Here is a 21,385-nt window from a genome sequence, read left to right on the forward strand (position 1 = left end):
TATCTACAACAAAATCACTTAAAACAAGTAAACAAAGTGAGCATTTATCAAACGAGTAAAATAAATTGAGGGATTGTTGTATAAGAAGACGTTTTAAGAGGTGGTGCATAATGTTGTGCTAAGTGACTGCGTAAAAGAAAAACCAAAAAAAGAAGAGAACTTACCTTGTTTTTGTTCAACCTAGTCACAAATTATCCCACTCATTAGTGAGAATGATCTTGTATGATGTATAGACTTATAACCATCAGTAAACTAGCACATGTAAGAGGTTTTTGAAGCCTGAGGTTTGGTATAGTTTGTCGTGCTTAGCTCTTTTATAATATGCATTGTTTGAGTAGGAAAACAAGTTTTGACAATGATTCTAAGTTACTTCAACTCATGTGTTTAGATATACATGATGGCAATAAGAATCTTGATCACCATGCATCCTACACTCCATATATCTACATGACGTACATAATTGTCTCCTATTATAACTTTTGGTGCCATCCAAAAAATAGACTCTTTGATGGATTTGCAAGCATCAGTTATTGTGTCCTCATGAAATGTTTTAGATACTCCAAAAGCAGCCAATTTCACAAAAACATTAGAATCAATAAGCATGTTTCCAGCTTTGATATCTCTATGAAAACTTTTTTTTCTTAAAGATACTCAAGACCAAGAAGTAATTGTGTTTTGTAGACAGGAACAAGAGACTCACTAAATGTGCCAAATCTTTCTAGCATGCTTTGAATAGATCCGCTAAAAAACATCGTCCAAAAATATATAAAGAACAATGCCTCTTCATCTTTGTCCATATCTATGTAACCAACAATATGTTTGTGTCTTATCTCTTTATATAACGAGATTTCTCTTTCTAGACAAGTCATGTAAAAAGCTTTCTCTTCATCATTAGTCATGTTTTGAAACTTCAAATGTTTCATTGGCATAAGCTCTCCAATGGATTGATTGATGCCACAAAACAACGGTCTCTAGATGCTGCAAGAGCTGCAAGTATCAAGGGGAGCATTTGCATGTCTATCCCATCACCACAAACATCAAAACCACACTTGAGGACCTGATGCATGCTTTGAGCTTCTTGTGATGCAATGGCATCTTCTCATAGTCTACCAATTGCCAATGGTGGCAACTGAGCAGAGCCACTTGACGTTTCTGATGCATTAGTGAGATATCTCATGTCATTGTGCGAGGCATCTGGATAGCCAAGTGATGAGCTGGATGTGGAAGAGTAAAATGTTGAGAGGAGATTTTGATTGCCCCCTAGAGGAAATGAACATGCCATCAAAGCATTGTTGAGAGATCTTTCTAATGGTTTGTTCATTGCATCTAATGACTAAGCATGATTCAGTGGAGACAAAGTCCACTCTAGTGTGTGGCCTTTGAGCTTCAAAAGAGACTTCTCTAATTGTCTCTTGTTAATTAAGTGTTGAGGCACGGGCAGGAGATGTTGGCCTGCCATGCCATGCTAGAGGGGAGCCCAAACCTTTAGCCATTGAGCTTGGACTCTTTGCCGCATTTGAATCAGAGACATATTTGTCCTTGTCTAATAAATGCTGCATGATCTTGAGTAAAAGACTTCACAATCAGCTCACATACATCATCTTCTCCTCTAAGAAAATCTAGGCAAAGGAAATACCTCAACTCTATTTGAGCTCATTTTTCACGGGCAAGTTCCTTCAATTTACAACCTCAAAACCTATCAATATAGATTTCAGATTTATCCTTCAATGTAATCAAAACCACAAAATCAAACATTGTGTATATGTAACCTGGCTTTATTAGTTATTGTCAAAAGCCCTTTTATCAATAACTCAATTATTAAATTACCTAGCTTATGAATTATTAGGCAACTTAGAAAACAATAGCCTCTTTTTTACCTTGAAACCATAGAGTTTACACTTGCATCATGAGAAACCTTCAAGATGCATGAGTATAGGCTGTTTACAAATCATTTTCCTAGCTTGTGCATACGGTGGAGACAAGAGGCAAAAAGGGGATGGCTAAAAGAGGGGCATATGAGAGGTTGGTCAGTCAAGAGAATATATCCAAGTATAAGTGGGAGTTGAGCATCGGACATAGTTTAAAAATTTGACGTGATAGATAAGTGTGGTTAAGGAGGACGGGTTAATGTCCCATTCATGATTTGACAACACTAATCCTAATTAATATAGAGAATGCTTAAGAACACAAAATGACAAAAATTGGTCAAGTTCTCAATGTAGCATCAAGTTACATTTTCTGTGAGCATAGAAATGAGCTCAATATATAGGAGAAGAAGTGGTAGGTTGAGTGACATCATCAATGAGGTGTGAGAGATCATTCAAATTAGCCAAAGAGGAGAGTACAAGTTGAAAACTCATGTACACCTTTTTGGGGCTGTTTTGGCCTATCTATTGGCTCCATTATGCAGTGGAAAGGTGCTAGAAAGGTCCATGGGTCATGCATACATATGTGGGAATCATTTTGGATATGTAATCATGCATGTGGACTAAGGGAGAGTTTACTAGGGGCATAAGTTAGGTTTGACCCATCATGAAGCTTTAATGCATAAAACGCTAATCACGACTAGTGACCAATGAGGTGGAAGGCCTCATGGTGTGTAAACCACACCCTACCATCCCATAAGGAATTAGACACATTACATTGTAAACAATCTGATCTCTCATTTTCAATAGGATCTCAAGAAGGTGCCTCCTCATAAATGTTATACACCTAAAGAATTTTAGTTGGATCAATATACTTGCTCATCATTAGATTGCGCTAATCATTTTCAACTATTGCAATAGGAATGGAAGACAAAGATGAATTTTGAAAGAAGAGACCAACTTTACTTCAATGTTTTTCAACTCTTGGGTCTGTTCTATCTTGCTTGTATTGCTTTGCATTCTCGGGGAAAAAATGCTACGCGTATAAAATCTTGTCATCATTTGGTTATGAAATCAACAAACATTAGAAGCAGATGCTATGTGCACATGCATGCAAAGTAGAATCAAGAAAATGGATAAGTAGGGCATTTAGGCATCTTTGCACATGTAAATTTATATTTGTGATAGCAGGACAAGCCACAAATTTCCTATTATATGGTAGTTTGCAATTGTTGCCCTTCCATCAAACAACTTGCACTTGTCTAAAATCTCAAGCAACAGATGTAGCCCTCCTATGCGCATGTGTAAGGCCATCGCTTTCTTAAAATGATGATGATGGTCAAGAAGACCCGCATTTCCTCACACTGCAAGGGTCGTAGCTATCTATTGTTTTTTTCCCGTCTCTCTCCACCATGATCATCAGCACACCCACAACGTAGAGAAAAACCAGGTTATGTGTGTGCCAATCCTACGGTGATATCATGTGGAAAATGGGGCGCAAAGCAGTGCGAGTGCTACTGGGTAGGCAACTGGAGTCAAAGGAGAGTTGGTAGAAAGGAAGAGAGAGCGAGAGATATATATAGAGGCAATTCTTTTTCTTTTGCATGAGTGCTTAGCGACCCTTTTTTATTAAACTGATAGTCATTGTCTTTGGGATAACGGCTGAGCAAAAGGTTGGCATGCCCTAATTTTAGCAGGCTACGAACTCACGAGCTCAAACCGCTCTTTGTTGTTGTCAATTTCTTGCCTACCACCACAACGTTTTTGTTTGCATGGGTGGAATGGGTGGTGGGCTACATGGGTATGTGCAGAGTCCCATGCACATTGTCGGGCTATTTCCGCTATTGTGTTGAGGACTATCGCAAAAACCACCGCCGAATAAGGCCCACCCTACTATCACCGTCAAACAATAAAGATGTCCATTGTGGGGTGGTCAAAGAGTGCATTGGTTTGATGCTACTACAACCTTGGTAATGGTTGCCCCTTACCTTACTAGAGCACGATAATATTGGCCCCTTAGTCTATTACTCCATCATGCCTACTCCGCTTCATATGTTGAGTTTGCCGAGTGATGGGTTTTATCAAGATACTACACAGGTCCTTCAAATTTTGAGACTTTGTAGTCACTTGGGGTTGTTTCCCATATCCATTAGATCTTTAATGAAACTCATTCAAAAAAATTCTTGAGGTCTCTTAGGATTGTGTCTACAATGTTGAATTTTCTCCAATTCTTCTTCTATCCATCCTTCTTCTTACATCTCACCATGCCTTCTTCTTCTGCTTCTCTTGGAATTGGTCTCTTGGGAGCCAAGGTAAGGATTAACTAAGCCTTCGTTGATATGAAGAACTTCTTCTTGTACTATACACATCCTCAATCTAATGACATATTCTTCTTAATCATATCTAGCCTCATGTCCATCTTACCACTGTTTTAACAAGCTATATCAATATCTATCGAGCGCTAACTGAGGTATTAGCAATAATTATATTTTACTCAATATATAAAATATCATAATTTTTATATCCTATTAGGATAACTTTCACTGATTACAAATTAATGAAGGATTAAACATTGAGGCATCCAAAGATTTACCAGAAACAGGTAACATGAAAGAGGAATAAAACAAAAATATTTAAATTAACCAAAAAATAATTATGTAAGTGCACTCGGCTCTAGTGCATAATTGTATCCTTGTTCAAATGCCAATTTTCGGATCTCTTTGATCGATTGTTAACAAGATCGTAGCCTTGTTGCTTTGATACCACTGTTGTAGTCAAGTGCACAGAGGGCCTGCAAAATACACAAATAGCATATTGCAGACAATTGAATCAACATATCTGCATACTTGGCAAAATGCACATATGTACCAATAGTACACGATTTGAGAGAGAGAGAGAGAGAAGTAGGAGAGCACATGCAGGCACATCTCCGATAGCGGAGTGCTACAGAGGCATGTTGAGAGAGGAGATGTGAGAAGAGAAAAGAAGGACACAGACATTGGGTGCAATCCCCCCCCCCCGTGCAAGAGTGAGCATTTTCCTCTTGCACATATTTACTTACAAATTTCTTGAATGCTTAAAATGATTACAAATTGTCTGCCCACACATAAAGTGACCATAGCTCATAAAGAGCACTTTAATAATGAAATATCCATAAACTTGCTATCCTTTTGCATAGTCCATAATTCACTTATTCTTTTGCCACCTGCAATAAATAATTATCTATAGATTTTCATTACATAGCCCACATGCTACTTGACATTTTTCCACATATGGTGTATATCACTTTTCATCATTTATTGCCACCTTTCATTATAAGGCCACCATGCTTAACTTGTAATTCTCTCTCATTTTGATCAATCAAGCAAGTTTATTTCCTTTTACATTTATATTTTCTCAAATACTTATTGCTAATTGCTATGATGAATCTTTTTATTATGATGAATGCCTCGTTGGTCTATCCACCATAAGCATTTTAATTACTACTAAATTAAACCATATCACATAAGGTGATTTGGAATAATCGATAACAATCTCGTAAGTATTTCATTACCCAACACACTCAAATTTTGTGTCAAACAAGTGATAAATGTATTATATCTTATGCTTTGCCTTGGTCAAGTACACAAATTTGCTAATTTAGGCAGTGTACAAGCGTCAACATGGTGTCAATTCACCAATTTAAGCAACACCAAATTATTTAGTGCAAATCTACTAGTTTAGGTAATGCTAGTGCAAATTGCCAATTAGATAGTACAACCATAAATATAGATCCACCGATTTAGATAGCATTAGTGTAGATTCATCATTTTACACAGTACGGCCATAAATGTAGGTTCAATAGTTTAAGTAATGTAAATGTAGATCTATCAGTTTTGGCACCTCAAAATAATGGCACCTTCCAGAAACTTTGCTACTCTGATCTACACCTACCCTAAACTTTCTTTTGCAAAGCTGATCTCGGAAAAAAAATCAAGAATAACAAAAATAGACATGAAATAGGTTGTTTTACAGGTCAAAACAAATCAGTAAAAATTTGCAACCGAGCTAAAATCGATCTTTTACTTAGTCAAATTTGCAGCAAGGATTATGGAACCAAGCTAAAATCGATCTTTTACTTAGTCAAATTTTAGCTACAAGATAATTTTGAAAATTTTATAGCTTCGTCCTATTCTCCTCCACGACATTGCAATGATACAAGACCTTCACTCCAACTGCAATACCACTTGAAGAGTGCGCAATGTGTGTGGAGTGCAAGGGAGAAGAAGATCAGACATGAGCACAATGTGGTTGGAGCTCTCGGTGAGGATTTGGAATTACTTTATAACTTCTTATTGTTCTATATGATTAAAAGAATAGATAAGGTTAGTATGGTCAATGTGATGGGTGTCCGCTAGATGGCCCGAACCTTAACACTTGCAAATGTTAATTAAGTGCTAGAGGATATGCTAAGAACCTACATTAGCGTGAAACAATCTTCCCAATTGAAACAATTCAATTGGGAAGATTACCTCTCTAGTTTGGAGTTTGTTAATATGATGCAAAGCATATTACGATTAAGTTTAATCCCTTCATGCTTATGAACGATTTTCAACCTCTATCACCAATTATGGTGGGGTTGGTTAATGATGAGGCATTTCAACAAGTCAAGGACTTTGTCCATAATCATATGGATATATTGAATATTTCTCGTCGATAAGATAGATACAAGAACTCTGCTAATGTGACATGTCAACAAGTCACTTTCACAAAAAGTTCAAAAGAGGTATTCTTGCGTGTTCTAAAAACTTTAGAAAGTCGAATGTTGATTATTTGTTTAGTCACCTCTTGTGGGACGTGCGTCTAACCTCACTCCTATCTTATTGCAGATTTAGCGAGAACCACGAATAATTGTCAATCCATGGGATGAAGCTGACTCGACTAGTGCATGGAGGCTACAAGAGGGTGTCAATCTCTTGGAAAACAACTAACAACTCGCATCTAACTCAAGCTACACTCAAATGACCGAAATCACCAAGAGCCAATCGCTCATCGGCAAACAATTCACATCCATTACAGCATCAAATGACATCCAAACGTAATGAAACTTTTAGGACAAGTCTATAAGACCTATGCACACATGCTTATGGTCTCAAATCCCACTTTCGATGAAGTGCAAAAAACGCGATTATTAACAATAGTGAGATTTTGACCTAGTTGTTTTCGACCCAGAATGCATCTAAATGCTTAGCAATAATGCCCCAATACCCCGCCTATACTTAGTTATTGATTTAAGAGTGTAAATTCCTAGTTATGATGAAATTAGGCCGTGGATCAACGACACCAAAAGCTACAAAATACCGTGAAATGCTTACACCAATGCGTAGAGCTCTCACCTACGGTTGCAACGCAACAGACGCGACTGCAATGTGACAACCGGGGAGGGAGTAGGAAGTGGGAGAGTGCAAGAAGTGAGCACCGTTAGCTCACGCTGTGTATTTCTTATCCAAAATCTTATAAAAATATTACAAAAGTTGGCTTTTATACCTTAGCCAAGGTTTTTGGTGGTCAAAACTAATAATCTAGTGAGGCGGTCCGGGGCGGGCAACAAGAAGAGCAACCTCTAGACACCCTTCAAGGCTCCCATGCTGCTCAATGGGGCTGGGGCACAACACAACACAAACCAAAATAACAAACCCACAGCCAAATCCCAACTACATGAGGGCACCACCTAGTTTAAGAGCGAACTAGGACGCAAAAGAGGAGAATCGTTAGAGCAACCCACAAACAAGCAATGAATTTACACTAACCCTAACACCAATGGAACACTCTCACACACTAAAACACGAGAGAGAGAGAGAGAGAGAGAGAGAGAGAGAGAGAGAGAGATAGTGCTCGGGCTGCTTTGAAACGTATCGGCAATGATCAAGCAAACACAACTATATTTAAGAAAGAGAGAGAAAGGGGGAGGGGTGCTTGTTGCATTAATACCTTCTTACGAATCTGTCATGACAAATCAAAGTGAGATTAGTATTTGTTCAACATAGCTTGCGTAAATTTCACCACAACACATCACAAAAAAAACCACCCCAATCACTGTCTTAAAGCCAGGGGAGTCCTCTCCACCCTGTCGCCCTCTTACAGTATGTGGGATTTATGGCTAGATTGATGACAACACCAGAGACAAGCTATCAAGAACTTAACAAAAAACACCAAGACACTTATGCATCATTGTTGTCCATTACTTCACGTTGGAAGGGAGCCAAAGTATCCAAGCTTAGTCCAAATCCACCCTCCTTGATTCAACAAATGTTGGGCTTACACTAGTAGGAGAATTAATAGATTTCCTACTCTCAATTGAATGATCACTCTCTCTCTTACAATGGCATAGAGTTCCCTTGCTAATCCCCTATTACAACACATGCACATGCATAAGACAATGAGCTTCCACTCAAGAGCTCCTTCTAGAGAGGTTGAGCTTGGCTTCTCAAGCTATAGCATAGTGCTCTTGCTTATGGCTCCCCCCTTTTATGCTAGCTACACCCTCCTTTTATAGCAATTTTGAAGGCTAGGGTTACTCCTCTAACCATGGTTGGGTTAGATTTTCAGCAATTTATCTAATTTCTTTTGCTTGGAATTATCAAGAAGTTGGTGGGGAAAGAGAGAGGAGAGAAATGGAGGTGATAGGACTTTTCATAGTGGGTTAGTGTTAGTAGAGTTAGTATTAATTTACAAATGGAATTGGATATTTACAATGGGAGTATCCATGTAGGATACAAATAAGGAAGAAAAACTCTTAAGAGGTAAGAAAAGGTGGATTTCTTACAAGGTTGATGCTCCAAGTATCTTGAGTAGGGCCAATTTTGACGCTTGTTGACGGTCCACTAGCTTTGACGGTACATTTTTTCTCCACTCTTGACCTTCCTTGAGAGACAAGGTAATTGAAGCTGAGTAATCAACCACCATGATGCTGTCTTTTAAGAGAAGAGGCTGAATTTTGTGGTTTTTTGATAGATATGGGTAATTTGGAGGAGGAAAAATGAGACTAGGTGGTCAATTTTGGAATGGAATTGTGTGTGGGAGGTATGAGTTCACCATGGTTTCTCTTATTCTTCAAGGTTGAGGAGAAGGTGAGTAGTGTGCAGAGAAGAGTGGTGAGAGAGATGGGGATGATGAGTGGAGAAGTGTGTGTGAAAGAGGAAAATGATAAAGTGGAAGAGAGAGTGTGGCTGCATAGCATGGGAAAACTGGGGTCCACTAAAAAAATCATAGCTCACAGCTCGTAGCTCAAAAAAATATGAAAAAATTTGAGGCAAAAGTTCAGCCCACGAGCTACAACTTTTGTTTGTATTACCTTTTCAAATTCGGAGAGCAAGTGAACTTTAAAAATTCAGCAAAACCGATCGTTTTTTTTCCACTGCAAAGGTCCTTGTGGGTCCTTCTTTGGATGATTCTTTTGAATACCTCCAAGAGTGAGCCCTCCATAGTGCATGTATGCATGCCACCTACCCTTGACCTTATTTGGTAGGTCTATAATTGAAGATATTTTTGAGATTAGGATATAGTACAACTAAAAAAATCAAATATTGAGGGGTCTAAAAAATATGTACATGTCAAATATAAATAATATAAGTGGAAAAAATATAAAGGGGTCAAAAGAAATCTCTCTCATTATGAGGCTACCATAAAAGATAAATATTTTTGGTGTTCTAATTTTTTAGAAAAAAACAAAATAGATGTAGGAAGGGAAAAATCAAAATAGTGAAAAAATATACACATAAATAAAACTAGTTTTTTTGATTTTTGTTGGGGTGGAGTTACACCAAATATAAGAGAAGCTTACATGAAAATATTTCTATATGGCATAAAGAGTATGAAAAATGATAAGAAAAATTGTGGTAATGGTGAGGCAATGTACAGAGCATAAATAACACACACCTAGGTAGAAATATTTAAATAAATACCAAAATAATTATAAAAAATTCTTTTATTTAGGCCCTATATATAAAGAAATATTTACATACGCATGGGCCATAATATACTTATATTTTTATTATTATTATTATTTTTTTTTGGCTCAACGAGCCCAATGACTAGCTAATTGAGGTTTTTTAAGAAGATATGGGAAAAGTCCCGTGACTCACGCACGCCTATGTACAGTGAAATGGTAGGGATAGCCACAGTGTTTGGGTGATTTTGGTAGGGTGAGGTAACTCACTGTGGTAATTACAAAGAGCCGAAAAACGGCTATCATTAGCCCTCCCCTGGATGATGGTATATTCATGTACCATCATAGAGCATCTTTTCCAAAGAGAGTGCTTCAGAGTCCTTGACAAGATCTTCATTGTTTGGCCCCTCGGAATTTTGGCTAGAGTTACACTCATGCTTCATGTAACAATACTTACATGAGACAGTGGCCTTTTGACAGATCTTTGGTAGATCCTTTGGTAGAAGGCGACTCAAATAAGGCTTCAAGCGATACCCGTTTACTTTCCTGGAGTGCTCTTTACCATTCAAGTCCATAAGCTGATAGTAACTTGAATTGAAAGCCTTCTTGACTATGTATGGCCCTTGCCATCTAGTTTCAAACTTGGCATCAAAACGATTATCGAGTTGATTGTCATACCTTAGCACCAGATCTCCTTCATTGATGCCTTTTGCAAAGGATGAAGCAAATCCAAGGCTAAGTGAATGAAGCGTGACATATACTTCACCTTTTGAATGAATGAGATGACCTCCTTAAGACTCTTGGGTGATGGGAGCTCAATAAGAGCCTTTGCCTTCGAAGGATCCACTTCAATGCCTTTGTAAGAAACTTTATGACCAAGCAAGATTACTTCATCCTCACCTATATGGCACTTGTCGGGGTTGAGTTGACCTCCCATGTCATAGAGCTTCTTTAAACCTTCTTCTACCCTTTGTAGATGCAATGATTTTGAGCTATAAATACAGAAATCATCAATGAACACCCTAATTGACTTTCCAAAGAATGCTTGAAACACCATATTCATGAAACGTTGGAATGTTGCAGGAGCATTTGTCAGACCAAATGGCATGACTCTAAAAGCATAACAACCCCAAGGAGTGATAAAGGTTGTTTTCAATTGATCCTCTAGTGCAATCCCTATTTGAAAGTAACCTGAGTAACCATCGCACACAGTGTACTTCTCATGACCAGCTACCTCATTTAGTATCTCATCCTGGAATGGGAGGGGAAAGTGATCTCTCTTTGTTGCCTCATTGAGGGGACGGTAATCCACACACACCCTCCACTTGCCGTTCTTCTTAGGAGTGACAACAACAGGAGAGAACCACTGTGAATTCTCCAGTGGATAAATGAACCCTGCTGCTAGAAGCTTTCTTACCTCCTTGAGTAAAGCCTGCTCCTTGATGACTCCTAGCCTTCGTAGCTTCTGAGCCTTAGGTGTGGCCTCTGGCTTCAACTCAATTTTGTGTTGAATAGCATCTACTCCACGCACATCAGTGTAGTCTTTAGCAAAAAGCCTAGGAAACTTCCTTAGAACACATTTGAACTCCTCTCTTTCATCCTTTGTAAGTGTTGTTGATAGAATACCTTCCAGCATCCCTTCATCTTGAACACCTTCGTTCTCTTGAGGACCTACCTCCTCCAAGCTTGACAAGAGGTCTCTTGGTTTCTTGGCTTAAACCTTACCCCCATGACTTCGATGGAGACTCCTCTTCAATAATGCTGCCGCTACTTTCTTCTTCTGAAGTGCTATCGGTCCAACCTTCTTCCGTCTCACTTTGAGATGATTCTTCATGGAGCTCCTCTTGGCAATGCTCCTTCATGTCAAAGACAACCTCTTATGATTGTCATTCCTGCAAATTAATTTCCCACTCTCCCAATCCTGTAAAGCTCGCATTTTCATTAGCCATGGTCTTCCTAGGATAAATGGATAACCACTTCCCTTGGTCGACATAACATAAAAATCCACCGCTTTCTTAATGCCAAAGGCCTCTACAAAGACATTTTTTAACAAATGCCTACACACCTAGCCTTGCTATTGTTTGCCATCTTGACTTTGATTTCAGGTGTCCCGCTCCTGGATGTGCATGCCTAGTCTTTGCATGAGTCCCTCTGTCATGATGCAAATTTGTGCACCCCCATCCACTAGACCTTTCCTAACCAATCTTCCTTTTATGTAACAATCTAGCACATGTGTAATATCCTCGTTCATTTCAGCATGTGCAATTTTTACAACAGGAAAACTCTCTTTTACCTTTCTCCTAGTGCTAGCTGCCTTTGTTAAATCCCTCCTAACTTGTGGGCATAATGCAAGAAACTGAGACCATGAGATATCAAGACCCTTACCTCGCATGTCTTCCAACAGGTTGTATGGAGCCATACCATGTCCAAGAGAGAAGTCTTGGAGATTGATACGACGTCGAGTCCTCTTAGCTTCCTTGGTCTCCTTTGCCTTCTTGTCTTGTCCATGGTCACTCTGTGATGGGACACCCTCTTTCTCTTTACCTTTTCCTCGGCCACGCTTAATGCCATTGGCTTCCATGTCAACCTCATTTGAATTTGTCACCTCTACCACATGCACATTTGGATCTGGCAAAGGTGGAACTCCTTCTATCCCTTGTGGAGGTGGTCTTGGTCCATTTGGCCTTTGTAGAAGCCTTGGTTGTTGACTAGCTCCTTCTTCTGCATTCATCACTGGGTAATTCATGTTAGGTCTCCCTGGCTCTCCACGGGGCCAAGGACAATTATACATCCCATGTCCAGACTCTCCGCAATTCCAACATTGCAAGACTCTCCTAGGTCGTGGATCTCGCTCTTCAGACTTCTTTGCTTGTCCCTTTGGACCTACAGCTTGTGCAAGGTGAATTGACAGGCTGCTGAAAGATTCATTTAACTTCTCAATTACTCCGCCGCTACCTCAGGAAGATCTATCGATGTTGATGCTTGTGACTTATTTTTGGGTCTAAGACATTCTATTGGAACCTCTCCCCTTAAGCACTTGAGTTTCCTATATTTCTCAGCAGCCCTAGTTTCAGCTGCATCAAAGGTAGCAGGTGCACCCGCCTCAACTTTTACCTTAAGGTCATGAAAGAGTCCGGCTATGAACCTCTCCTTCTTTAGAAATTCTGCACCATCACCAGGGTTAGCAACATTTCGTATCCATAGAGCCCAAAGACGTAGAAATATTTACATACGCATGGGCCATAATATACTTATAATTTATTTATTTTTTAATTTTTTTTTGGCTCAACTAGCCCAATGACTAGCTAATTGAGGGTTTTTTAAGAAGATATGGAAAAAGTCCCGTGACTCACGCACGCCTATGTACAGTGAAATGGTAGGGATAGCCACAATTTTTGGGTGATTTTGGTAGGGTGAGGTAACTCACTGTGGTAATTACAAAGAGCCGAAAAACGGCTATCATTAGCCCTCCCCCTGGATGATGGTATATTCATGTACCATCATAGAGCATCTTTTCCAAAGAGAGTGCTTCAGAGTCCTTGACAAGATCTTCATTGTTTGGCCCCTCGGAATTTTGGCTAGAGTTACACTCATAAGCTGATAGTAACTTGAATTGAAAGCCTTCTTGACTATGTATGGCCCTTGCCATCTAGTTTCAAACTTGGCATCAAAACGATTATCGAGTCGATTGTCATACCTTAGCACCAGATCTCCTTCATTGATGCCTTTGTCCTTTAGTTTCTTGTCAAGCTTCTCCTTCGCCTGCGTAGCTTTCCTCTTGTAGCACTCGTATGCTGCTTCTCTTTTCCACTCAAGCTCAGCTAAGGTAAGAAGTCGATCCATCCATGCTTCTTGATCATCTTGTGCTGATTTTCCATGAAGTCGCATTGTTGGAATGTTTAGTTCAATTGGCTGTAAAGCCTCTTGACCATAGACCAAGTGAAATGGTGTGAACTCCGTGGCTTCCCTATATGTGGTTCGATATGCCCACAAGGCACCATCCAAGAAGTCATCCCACAACTTTGTCTTGTTTTTCACCATCTTTCTAATGATGCCTGCAATGACACCATTAGCTTTTTCTACCAAACCATTTGATTGGGGATAGTAGGGTGTACTGTGACGATGTAGAATGTGAAGTACTTCACAGACTTCTGTGAGCAAGCCCTTCCTAAACCCTGGACCATTATCAGAAACAATCTCCAAAGGTGTGCCAAATCTGCAACAAATGTGATTGTACACAAACTTGCTAACTGTCCTCTCATTCACTCTTGCCACACTTTGAGCTTCCACCCACCTAGTCATATAGTCTACAGCCACTAGAATGTAGAGTTTACCATTTTTTGTCCTAGGCAGAGGACCCATGGCATCAATGCCCCACTTTTCAAAGGGTCCATTTGCAATCACTATTTGCCTCGGGCCATGCACCAACCTTCTATTTCCATTTATCTGACAATTGTGATAGCTTTTACACCAATGCTGGACATCCACATGCAGACTTGGCCAAACATACCCCGCAAGCAAAATCTTCTTCACAGTTAATTCTTGGGCAAAATGACCACCACATGCTTCTTCATGCAAACCTTTTAGAATGGCTGGAATTTCCTCAATAGTTGGTACTCTTCTGCATACTTGATCCCTCCCTCTTTGATAGAGGGAGCCTTCTAGGAAGAGATATGCGCTTGCCTTCTTCATGAGTCTCCTCTTTTGAGCCTTCGTGAAGTCTTGTGAAACTCGCCCTCCAAAATGTAGCTAATAATGGGAGTCAATGACTCCAATCCCTGGTATCTCGGTTGCTTGACAGTTGCTGCCACCATGATGACCTGCACTTCTTTCTCAACACATGTAACTACTTGATGTGCAAGTAAATCGGCGTCTTCATTCTGTTTCCTAGGAATATGATATAGTTGCACTTCTTCAAATTGATTAAACAATCTACGAATGGCATGAACTTTTGTCCGTAAGCTTTCATTCTTGCATGCCCAAATGCCTAAAATCTGTTTAACAATGAGAAGTGCATCTCCCTTTACCATGAGGCGTTGTATCCCTTGGCCAATGCACATCTTCAAACCATGAATTAGTGTGTCGTATTCTGCTTCATTGTTGCTAGCTGAACTTGGTAGATTGAACTTCTCTTTCATGACCACCTCTCCACTTGGGTTGAGCAACACTAGCCCTCCCCCTGCTTTCCCTGTGGCTCGTCGAAAAGCTCCATCAAAGAATAAGGTAAAAGCATTGGGAATACTTTTTGGTGGTGGCAATGGTAGGGTCTTTACTTGAGGCACCTTAATTTCTTTCTCATGTACCCTATAAGTGAGAATCTCTGCCAATTGTGCACGCACACTATCTTCTACCTTGAAAGAGTATTGAAACTCTTGCAACCTCCATAATCCACTTTGAGATCCTAGTACTAAGATTCATTTGAGATGACACCCAAGGGAACACATTTTCTGCAGTGAGAATTACAAAAGGTTTTGGTAGTAGGTAGGATCTAAAATTTCTCACCGCAAACATGAGAGAAAGCATCATGAGTGTGTAGTCTCTCTCCAAAGCATTCATGACCCTACTAGCAAAGTAGATGGGTCGCATCCTTGTACTGTGGGGATCTTGTTGTAGCAACACAGCACCAATTGTTTCCCTTCCAACACTAGAGCTAACAAAGAATGTGTACTCCCAACAAGGAGGCATGAGTGTTGGTAGCTCTGACAAAATGACTTTAATGTTACAAAAATACTCTTCAATCTCATCAGACCATGCAAATTCTACTTGTTGTGTTAACTTTTGCAAAGGATAAAGCAACTCCAAGGCTAAGTGAATGAAGCGTGACATATACTTCACCTTTTCAATGAATGAGATGACCTCCTTAAGACTCTTGGGTGATGGTAGCTCAATAAGAGCCTTTGCCTTCGAAGGATCCACTTCAATGCCTTTGTAAGAAACTTTATGACCAAGCAAGATTACTTCATCCTCACCTATATGGCACTTGTCGGGGTTGAGTTGACCTCCCATGTCATAGAGCTTCTTTAAACCTTCTTCTACCCTTTGTAGATGCAATGATTTTGAGCTATAAATACAGAAATCATCAATGAACACCCTAATTGACTTTCCAAAGAATGCTTGAAACACCATATTCATGAAACGTTGGAATGTTGCAGGAGCATTTGTCAGACCAAATGGCATGACTCTAAAAGCATAACAACCCCAAGGAGTGATAAAGGTTGTTTTCAATTGATCCTCTAGTGCAATCCCTATTTGAAAGTAACCTGAGTAACCATCGCACACAGTGTACTTCTCATGACCAGCTACCTCATTTAGTATCTCATCCTGGAATGGGAGGGGAAAGTGATCTCTCTTTGTTGCCTCATTGAGGGGACGGTAATCCACACACACCCTCCACTTGCCGTTCTTCTTAGGAGTGACAACAACAGGAGAGACCCACTGTGAATTCTCCACTGGATAAATGAACCCTGCTACTAGAAGCTTTCTTACCTCCTTGAGTAAAGCCTGCTCCTTGATGACTCCTAGCCTTCGTAGCTTGTGAGCCTTAGGTGTGGCCTCTGGCTTCAACTCAATTTTGTGTTGAACAGCATCTACTCCACGCACATCGGTGTAGTCTTTAGAAAAAAGCCTAGGAAACTTCCTTAGCACACATTTGAACTCCTCTCTTTCATCCTTTGTAAGTGTTGTTGATAGCATACCTTCTAGCATCCCTTCATCTTGAACACCTTCGTTCTCTTGAGGACCTACCTCCTCCAAGCCTTGACAAGAGGTCTCTTGGTTTCTTGGCTTAAACCTTACCCCCATGACTTCGATGGAAGACTCCTCTTCAATAATGCTGCCGCTACTTTCTTCTTCTGAAGTGCTATCGGTCCAACCTTCTTCCGTCTCACTTTGAGATGATTCTTCATGGAGCTCCTCTTGGCATTGCTCCTTCATGTCAAAGACAACCTTCTTATGATTGTCATTCCTGCAAATTAATTTCCCACTCTCCCAATCCTGCAAAGCTCGCATTTTCATTAGCCATGGTCTTCCTAGGATAAATGGATAACCACTTCCCTTGGTCGACATAACATAAAAATCCACCGCTTTCTTAATGCCAAAGGCCTCTACAAAGACATTTTTACAAATGCCTACACACCTAGCCTTGCTATTGTTTGCCATCTTGACTTTGATTTCAGGTGTCTCCTGGATGTGCATGCCTAGTCTTTGCATGAGTCCCTCTGTCATGATGCAAATTTGTGCACCCCCATCCACTAGACCTTTCCTAACCAATCTTCCTTTTATGTAACAATCTAGCACAGGTGTAATATCCTCGTTCATTTCAGCATGTGCAATTTTTACAACAGGAAAACTCTCTTTTACCTTTCTCCTAGTGCTAGCTGCCTTTGTTAAATCCCTCCTAACTTGTGGGCATAATGCAAGAAACTAAGGCCATGAGATATCAAGACCCTTACCTCGCATGTCTTCCAACAGGTTGTATGGAGCCATACCATGTCCAAGAGAGAAGTCTTGGAGATTGATACGACGTCGAGTCCTCTTAGCTTCCTTGGTCTCCTTTGCCTTCTTGTCTTGTCCATGGTCACTCTGTGATGGGACACCCTCTTTCTCTTTACCTTTTCCTCGGCCACGCTTAATGCCATTGGCTTCCATGTCAACCTCATTTGAATTTGTCACCTCTACCACATGCACATTTGGATCTGGCAAAGGTGGAACTCCTTCTATCCCTTGTGGAGGTGGTCTTGGTCCATTTGGCCTTTGTAGAAGCCTTGGTTGTTGACTAGCTCCTTCTTCTGCATTCATCACCAGGTAATTCATGTTAGGTCTCCCTGGCTCTCCACGGGGCCAAGGACAATTATACATCCCATGTCCAGACTCTCTGTAATTCCAACATTGCAAGACTCTCCTAGGTCATGGATCTCGCTCTTCAGACTTCTTTGCTTGTCCCTTTGGACCTACAGCTTGTGCAAGGTGAATTGACAGGCTGCTTAAAGATTCGTTTAACTTCTCAATTACTTCCGCCGCTACCTCAGGAAGATCTATCGATGTTGATGCTTGTGACTTACCTTTGGGTCTAAGACCTTCTATTGGAACCTCTCCCCTTAAGCACTTGAGTTTCCTATATTTCTCAGCAGCCTAGTTTCAGCTGCATCAAAGGTAGCAGGTGCACCCGCCTCAACTTTTACCTTAAGGTCAGGAAAGAGTCCGGCTATGAACCTCTCCTTCTTTAGAAATTCTGCACCATCACCAGGGTTAGCAACATTTCGTATCCATAGAGCCCAAAGACGTAGAAATATTTACATACGCATGGGCCATAATATACTTATAATTTATTTATTTTTTAATTTTTTTTTTGGCTCAACTAGCCCAATGACTAGCTAATTGAGGGTTTTTTAAGAAGATATGAAAAAAGTCCCGTGACTCACGCACGCCTATGTACAGTGAAATGGTAGGGATAGCCACAATGTTTGGGTGATTTTGGTAGGGTGAGGTAACTCACTGTGGTAATTACAAAGAGCCGAAAAACGGCTATCATTAGCCCTCCCCCTGGATGATGGTATATTCATGTACCATCATAGAGCATCTTTTCCAAAGAGAGTGCTTCAGAGTCCTTGACAAGATCTTCATTGTTTGGCCCCTCGGAATTTTGGCTAGAGTTACACTCATAAGCTGATAGTAACTTGAATTGAAAGCCTTCTTGACTATGTATGGCCCTTGCCATCTAGTTTCAAACTTGGCATCAAAACGATTATCGAGTCGATTGTCATACCTTAGCACCAGATCTCCTTCATTGATGCCTTTGTCCTTTAGTTTCTTGTCAAGCTTCTCCTTCGCCTGCGTAGCTTTCCTCTTGTAGCACTCGTATGCTGCTTCTCTTTTCCACTCAAGCTCAGCTAAGGTAAGAAGTCGATCCATCCATGCTTCTTGATCATCTTGTGCTGATTTTCCATGAAGTCGCATTGTTGGAATGTTTAGTTCAATTGGCTGTAAAGCCTCTTGACCATAGACCAAGTGAAATGGTGTGAACTCCGTGGCTTCCCTATATGTGGTTCGATACGCCCACAAGGCACCATCCAAGAAGTCATCCCACAACTTTGTCTTGTTTTTCACCATCTTTCTAATGATGCCTGCAATGACACCATTAGCTTTTTCTACCAAACCATTTGATTGGGGATAGTAGGGTGTACTGTGACGATGTAGAATGTGAAGTACTTCACAGAATTCTGTGAGCAAGCCCTTCCTAAACCCTGGACCATTATCAGAAACAATCTCCAAAGGTGTGCCAAATCTGCAACAAATGTGATTGTACACAAACTTGCTAACTGTCCTCTCATTCACTCTTGCCACACTTTGAGCTTCCACCCACCTAGTCATATAGTCTACAGCCACTAGAATGTAGAGTTTACCATTTTTTGTCCTAGGCAGAGGACCCATGGCATCAATGCCCCACTTTTCAAAGGGTCCATTTGCAATCACTATTTGCCTCGGGCCATGCACCAACCTTCTATTTCCATTTATCTGACAATTGTGACAGCTTTTACACCAATGCTGGACATCCACATGCAGACTTGGCCAAACATACCCCGCAAGCAAAATATTCTTCACAGTTAATTCTTGGGCAAAATGACCACCACATGCTTCTTCATGTAAACCTTTTAGAATGGCTGGAATTTCCTCAATAGTTGGTACTCTTCTGCATACTTGATCCCTCCCTCTTTGATAGAGGGAGCCTTCTAGGAAGAGATATGCGCTTGCCTTCTTCATGAGTCTCCTCTTCTGAGCCTTCGTGAAGTCTTGTGGAAACTCGCCCTCCAAAATGTAGCTAATAATGGGAGTCAATGACTCCAATCCCTGGTATCTCGGTTGCTTGACAGTTGCTGCCACCATGATGACCTGCACTTCTTTCTCAACACATGTAACTACTTGATGTGCAAGTAAATCGGCGTCTTCATTCTGTTTCCTAGGAATATGATATAGTTGCACTTCTTCAAATTGATTAAACAATCTACGAATGGCATGAACTTTTGTCCGTAAGCTTTCATTCTTGCATGCCCAAATGCTCCGGGGCGGGCAACAAGAAGAGCAACCTCTAGACACCCTTCAAGGCTCCCGTGCTGCTCAATGGGGTTGGGGCACAACACAACACAAACCAAAATAACAAACCCACAGCCAAATCCCAACCATGAGGGGGGCACCTAGTTAAGAGCGAACTAGGGGGACGCAAAAGAGGAGAATCGTTAGAGCAACCCACAAACAAGCAATGAATTTACACTAACCCTAACACCAATGGAACACACTCACACACTAAAACACGAGAGAGAGAGAGAGAGAGAGAGAGAGAGAGAGATAGTGCTCGGGCTGCTTTGAAACGTATCGACAATGATCAAGCAAACACAACTATATATTTAAGAAAGAGAGAGAAAGGGAGAGGGGTGCTTGTTGCATTAATACCTTCTTACGAATCTGTCATGACAAATCAAAGTGAGATTAGTATTTGTTCAACATAGCTTGCGTAAATTTCACCACAACACATCACAAAAAAAACCACCCCAATCACTCTCTTAAAGCCAGGGGAGTCCTCTCCACCCTGTCGCCCTCTTACAGTATGTGGGATTTATGGCTAGATTGATGACAACACCAGAGACAAGCTATCAAGAACTTAACAAAAAACACCAAGACACTTACGCATCATTGTTGTCCATTACTTCACGTTGGAAGGAAGACAAAGTATCCAAGCTTAGTCCAAATCCACCCTCCTTGATTCAGCAAATGTTGGGCTTACACTAGTAGGAGAAATGATAGATTTCCTACTCTCAATTGAATGATCACTCTCTCTCTTACAATGGCATAGAGTTCCCTTGCTAATCCCCTATTACAACACATGCACATGCATAAGACAATGAGCTTCCACTCAAGAGCTCCTTCTAGAGAGGTTGAGCTTGGCTTCTCAAGCTATAGCATAGTGCTCTTGCTTATGGCTCCCCCCTTTTATGCTAGCTACACCCTCCTTTTATAGCAATTTTGAAGGCTAGGGTTACTCCTCTAACCATGGTTGGGTTAGATTTTCAGCAATTTATCTAATTTCTTTTGCTTGGAATTATCAAGAAGTTGGTGGGGAAAGAGAGAGGAGAGAAATGGAGGTGATAGGACTTTTCATAGTGGGTTAGTGTTAGTAGAGTTAGTATTAATTTACAAATAGAATTGGATATTTACAATGGGAGTATCCATGTAGGATACAAATAAGGAAGAAAAACTCTTAAGAGGTAAGAAAAGGTGGATTTCTTGCAAGGTTGATGCTCCAAGTGTCTTGAGGAGGGCCAATTTTGACGCTTGTTGACGGTCCACTAGCTTTGACGGTACATTTTTTCTCCACTCTTGACCTTCCTTGAGAGACAAGGTAATTGAAGCTGAGTAATCAACCACCATGATGCTGTCTTTAAAGAGAAGAGGCTGAATTTTGTGGTTTTTTGATAGATATGGGTAATTTGGAGGAGGAAAAATGAGACTAGGTGGTCAATTTTGGAATGGAATTGTGTGTGGGAGGTATGAGTTCACCATGGTTTCTCTTATTCTTCAAGGTTGAGGAGAAGGTGAGTAG

General features: G+C 40.5%; 2 pseudogenes; both read right to left on the bottom strand.

Annotated features, from left to right (window-relative positions):
- Positions 1-384: 384 nt before the first annotated feature.
- On the bottom strand, positions 385-959 carry LOC147464848 (mitogen-activated protein kinase kinase kinase 2 pseudogene; annotated as a pseudogene).
- Positions 960-964: 5 nt separating this feature from the next.
- Positions 965-1,559, bottom strand: LOC147464849 (uncharacterized; annotated as a pseudogene).
- Positions 1,560-21,385: the final 19,826 nt, after the last annotated feature.

This window comes from Adiantum capillus-veneris, chromosome 1 (genome assembly GCF_014529385.1).
Source record: "Adiantum capillus-veneris isolate H3 chromosome 1, ASM1452938v2, whole genome shotgun sequence".
NCBI lineage: Eukaryota > Viridiplantae > Streptophyta > Polypodiopsida > Polypodiales > Pteridaceae > Adiantum > Adiantum capillus-veneris.